General features: G+C 37.5%; 1 non-coding gene across 1 annotated transcript; it reads right to left on the bottom strand.

Moving 5' to 3' along the window:
* Positions 1-4,339: 4,339 nt before the first annotated feature.
* Positions 4,340-4,442, bottom strand: LOC127698016 (U6 spliceosomal RNA). The gene has a single exon (XR_007980659.1). It is a non-coding gene; the product is annotated as a U6 spliceosomal RNA (small nuclear RNA).
* Positions 4,443-6,141: the final 1,699 nt, after the last annotated feature.

Genomic DNA, 6,141 nt, shown 5'->3' with positions numbered 1-6,141 from the left:
TGTGTGTGTGTGTGTGTGCATGCACGCGTGCAAGTGTGTATGGGCATGTGCCAGGTGACAATGAAGATCAGAAGAGGGCATCATATTTATAGATGGTTTTAAGTTACCAACTGGCAACTGAATTTGTATCCTGTAAGAGCAACAAGTGCTCCTCTAACGGCTGAGCCATCTCTCCAGCCCCAAGAACCTTGATATTTTTAAGTAGAGTCTGACCTCTCAGATTTTTTGATGTTTTCCAAGCAAGCAGATATTAATGTCACCACTAATTCAGTCTAGACATAAGAGTGGCAATTTTCACTTGGTTGGAGGGAGTCTGATTCTAGCTAATAGGAAAGCTGTGACATTTCTCAGGATATTTTCACTTGCTTTATAATTTCTTCCAATGCTACCTAATGTCTTTTATTAAATAATGTATTCTGTCACAGGAATAGCCATGGTTTGTATCTTAAAATTTTCTGCTTCACTTGAATATTACATATTTATCTATATATACCTGATAACTCAGTCACAAAACAATACATTGACTTAAAACAATGAGATTTTATTATTAATACTCTCTAGATATAATTGGGAGAGTATATTTGCTTATTTGGTTTTTTTTTTTGTTTTTTTTGTTTTGTTTTAGGATTTGGCTTTTTCGAGACAGGGTTTCTTTGTATAGCCCTGGCTGTCCTGGAACTCACTCTGTAGACCAGGCTAGCCTTGAACTCAGAAATCCGCCTTCCTCTGCCTCCCAGAGTGCTGGGATTACAGGCGTGTGCCACCACCGCCAGGCTTATTTGCTTGATTCTAAAATGTGCACTTAAGTCATATGTAGACTTCTTTTTTTTTTTTAATGCCAGTTGCTGATTGTTTTCTGAACAACTGAATACTTGAAGTTTGAATAATCCTAGAATAGATGACATTATTTGAGGAGATGTCTTGGCATCTCTGATGAATCAAAGCAAAAAATTAATTTTGCTCGGCCATGTTCTTGCAGAGTGTCTGCTTATTGGGTGAAAAGCAATATCAGATTGTATGCTTACAAATGAGTCATCCAATGACTGCAGTGGGTAACTTTAAGATTTAAATACAAATTCACCCATCAAAACTAAAGAACCAAGTTGTGAACATTTCTGAAGCTCAGCCCCTCAGGTCAGCCTACCTTGCACCTCTGTAGCTGGTTGTGTACTCTAAAAGGTATAACTGTGATTGGAAGCATTGAGTTTTCAGTAACATGTACTTATAGTTTATTGTTAGAAAAATCCTGATAAATGAATTCTAGAATCTTCTAAGGGGTATGACTTGTTTTATTTTTATAAATCTATTCACACATAAACTGAAGTTAAATTTTTGCTTTACTTGCTTGCTCCTCAATTACTTTTAGTTGTTTTCTCTCCTTGATAAGCATGTATAAGTGATTGAAATCTACACTTTTCTAGGTTTGAAATGCTATCCCCAAATGAAGAGTGATTTTCAAGCAAGGAATTCTACTCTCAAAAATAGTTCAATGCAATTTTCTTGAGCCTCGTGTTTCTGTTTACTCACCAGGAGAATTCAGTTAGTCTGTGCTGGATTTTGCTGGTTAACTTTTGTCCTTCCTCTTGTCAGGCAACATTTCAAGTCAACATGGAGTCTGAAATCATTGACTGGAGTCTCAGCTGCATCGTTCATTAACTAGATGAATGTGGGTAATCAAAAGGCTTGGTTTTCCTATTGGCAAAATCAGAATAATACACCTACACCCTGTACATTAGAAGAAAGACTATGGAGAGTACACTTATCCCTATCTGACTTTGCTTCCTTAGAAAGTTCTTTGAAGCTTGGTGTACCATACCACCTTACCTTTCTATACAATCAATTATACTGAAAACCAATCAGAAAATAAAAATTACCACCAGCATTGTCAATACCACAGTACAAGATATGTAGCAAAAGTGCCAGTGAGATGGCTTGGTGGGTAAAAACACTTGCTGCAAGAGCCTGGTGACCTGATTTGATCCTTAGAACCCATGTAAAGGTGGAAAGAGTAAACTGATTCCACAAAAGTTTTCCTGATCTACGAATGCCATGGCATATGCATATACCTGCTACATATCTCATACACACACACACACACACACACACACACACACACACACAAGTATACACTAATAATAGTAATAATAAAAATAATAACTTTAATAAAAGATATACATTAATAAAAATTACTAAACTATGGACTGGAGAGATGGCTCCATGGTTAAGAGCACTGGCTGCTTTTTTATAGGTCCTGAGTTCAATTCCCAGGAACCACATTGTGGCTCACAACCATCTGTACTGGGATCTGATGCCCTCTTCTGGTGTGTCTTAAGACAGTTACAGTGTACTCATATACATAAAATAAATAAATAAATCTTAAAAACATTTACTAGAACAAGAGTAAGATGTTCTACTGCTTGAAGGGACAAATGAATCAGTGGGATAGATTGCTATGTGTGGGCAGGGTTGCTCGCTTATTCAGTGGAGAAGTGCTACTTAAGTATGATTTGAAGGACTATATATATATTTGAACTAAAATACAATTATGTTAATGATTTACAGTGGAAAGTTGGTAAGAACATGGGCCAATGATCTGCCTTCATCTTGTCTAAAAGATATTCAGTTGCTTTGAACGTTTATAGAATCTTGGGATAATGGGACTAGAGAGATGGCTCAGTCAGTAAATGCTTGTGACCTGAGTTTGATCACCATAATCTGCATAAAAAAACCTGGGCTCATTTTCTGTCTTTAAAATTTCCTGGTGAGAATATTTGTAATACCAGCAGTGGAGAGGGAACCATGACAGGCAGATAGCTGGGCCTCAGTGGCCTACTACTTAACAGAATCAACAAGGTTCAGGCCAGTGAGAGACCTTGTCTCAAAAACCAAACCACAAAAAACAAACAAACAAACAAAAAAAAACAAAGCAAAACTACTAAGGAACCAACCAAACAAACAAACAACCAAACAACCAACCAAACAACCAAAACAAAATAACAAGAAAAAAACCCACTACCATCGCCAACAAAATAAAATCCACAAAAATGAAACAGGTAGATGGTTCATGAGAAATGATATCTAAGGTTGGCCTCTGATCTCTAAATGTATACGTGTGAACTTGCACATGTACATAGGAGAAAACACATGCAGAGAGAAGGAGGGTGGGGGCGGAAGAGAGAGAGGGAGAAGGAGAGGGACAGGGACAGGGAGAGGGAGAGGGAAAGGGAGGAGAACTTAAAAAAAGAATCTTGGGACAGTGTCAAAGGTAATATTAAGGATTTCAATGATCAACATCTAAAGTTGTCTAAAACTGATGTCTCAACTTTCTGAGTTCTGATTTTTTGGCATGCATATGAAGTTGCTGTACCCAAGGGAAGCTGTGAGAAAGCAATGTGTATTCAAAACATTCTCTGCCCTCACTGTTGGTCGAGGACTGATTGCTGGTATGCACTAGCATAGATGGTGAACAGAATGGACTGAGGGTCAAAGACCTGCTTCAAAACCCATGGACTCAATTTCTATCTTTACAATAAATAAAATGGATTGCTAGCCGCTTAGTTTCTTCTCCTAGCAAATATTATTAAGCTCATGACTCTTGTTTGGCATACTCCAAGGCAGTGGTTCTCAACCTTCCTAATGCGGTGACACTTTAATATAGTTCCTCATGTTGTGGTGACCCTAACCATAAAATTATTTCATTGTTGTTACTTCATAACTGTAATTTTGCTACTGTTATGATTATAATATAAATATTGCATATGTAGGATATGTGATATGTATTCTCCAAAGTGGTCGTGACCCACAGGTTGAAAACTGCTGCCCTAAGCTCTAGTGGTATATGCTAGGGAAGCATAGCTCTGACCTTTATGTTGCTAAACAATAGAGCACACAGGGGTGCATAGGAGAAGGTGTTAGAAAGGATTGGGGTCATTAGCTACAGGTCTGCCCTTGTATCCTCTAGTTCTAATAGTCTCGCATTTTAAATGTCTCTCTAAAAACATAATAATCCCAAGGAGGTTAAATTATTAGCAGGGTATAGTTTGACTCTCTTGCAGTTTGTTGGAGGTCCTTTTTTACGTTGATCTTACTGTGACTGAAAAATCACTTCCCAAAGTTTTCTTGGACTGTTTCTGGTCCCTCCTACCTTGGGAGAAGCATGTGACTTCAGAAGAGATTATTTTGATGTACTGAGTCTAGGTTGTTCATATCCATACAGCGTCTTAGACTCATGAATAATTATAGTGACCATCACTAATGTCACTGTTAGTGATGTCATCTTCTATCATACACTAAAATCAGTCTAGAATTCCTCAGGTAAATTTAGGCATTGTTTTATATATATAATATGGAATGCTTCATGAATTTTTGTGTCATCCTTTTGCAGGGGCCATGCTAATCTTCTCTGTATCAGTTCAATTTTAGTATATGTGCTGCCGAAGCAAGTGCTAAAGATATATTTTTATTACCTATTTTCCCCTTATAATTTTCTTTCCTTAGTTTCTTCCTTCCTCTTCCCCTTCATCACAATACTATTACATTTTTGTTACCTTGTCTTGTTCTACTAGCCAATGAGACCGCCCAGTGCCCAGTCGATCTCATTGGCTCTACTTCAGTGAATTCCCTGGCAGTGAACACTCCCTGTAGTTTCTGGGCTCTGAGGACACATTAAGTACATGTTTGTTAATTGAAAAAATGAATTTGATTATCTTTACTATAGCTCTTTGAACAATAGGGTTTTTTAAAATAATAATTTCTCAAGAACATCCAGCCACATTCTGCCTTTAGGTACTTGAGCTTTATTATTGCATTGGTGGGCTGGTGGACATTATACATCTGTTTATGTTTAAAGAAAGGGACTCTAGTTTTATGTCATTGTACAGACTCTTAAATATGGCTTTTTTAAAAAAAGAATTTCTTTCTTGAAAGAACTTATTGTCTCCATGACCTGAATTATCCAACTCCCACTTCTCGTTTCTTCATAGTTCATTTTACTTATAAACACACAATGTCTGTTGTTTGTTTGTTTGCTTGCTTTTGGCAGAATTTTAGGAAGAAGCTAGAAACAGGACTCATTTAGGTGACAATGAAGTGAAGTAGGATCCTACTTCTCTTTTGGTTTCTGTTTTCTCATTCAGCTCTGCAAAGAAAGCCTGAATAAAAGAATCTGGACTGATTTGACAGTATGGAACATCCAAGAGGATAGGCAGGGGGATTGGCTGTGAATATGCACAAAAGCGTTTGGATCCTGACCCAGCTTTCACCCAACAACTGACCAAACATTCCTTTGGCTTCCCAAATTTACTCATGAATTTTGTGTCTTTGAAAAAATTTATTTTGTGTTGGTGAATGTCTAGGCCACTTCTCTGTTGCTGTGATAAGACTCTATGGCCAATGTGGTTTATGGAAGGAACCTTATTGAGGGAATACTCTTTCAGAGCGTGAGTCCATGACCACGATGGCCCTGAGCATGGCAACAGACAGGTAGAAGCTGAGAGCTCACATCTCACTTCTTCAGCAGAAAGCAGAGAGTACACTGGAATGAAGAAGTCAGGTCCCAGTGACAGGACTCCTTCAACAAAATCCCAGCTCCTAATATTTTCCAAATACTCCTATCACTGCTATCAGCTGAACCAACCATTCAAATATATGAACCTTTGGGGAGTCATTCTCACTCAAAGCACCTCAGTAGGAAACAGGCTTTATTTCATTGATTTTTTTCTCCTGTTCTCTCTTTTCTTTCTTCAACACTCTCAACTTTTTCAGAATCTCCTGCTTGGAATATAGAAATATAAAAAAGCCTTAACAGTTTAACATTTTCATAGTTTCCAGGGCACAACAGCTTTATAGCTTCAACCATTTATATCACTTGGATACTCCTGTACAGATGAAAAAGCTGTTGTACAAGGTAATTTGTTCAAGATCACATGCTAGCCTGTCATAAGGTCAAGACATATATCTTATTCTTTAAGGATATCGTTTTCCCTAGTATTTCACCAATCATCGGATTTGGGACCTCAGGCAACTTCCTTCTGAATCTAGTTTCTCTGCATGCCATAAATGATGACCTCTGCTATTTATGTTATGGTTAATTGACAGTTTTACATTTTATATCTAGAAATATAATACTTAACTTGAATAAAT

The sequence above is a fragment of the Apodemus sylvaticus genome, chromosome 12 (assembly GCF_947179515.1).
Source record: "Apodemus sylvaticus chromosome 12, mApoSyl1.1, whole genome shotgun sequence".
Classification (NCBI taxonomy): domain Eukaryota; kingdom Metazoa; phylum Chordata; class Mammalia; order Rodentia; family Muridae; genus Apodemus; species Apodemus sylvaticus.
The sequence above is the reverse complement of the archived record's forward strand: the minus strand, read 5'-3'. Positions and strand labels throughout refer to the sequence as shown.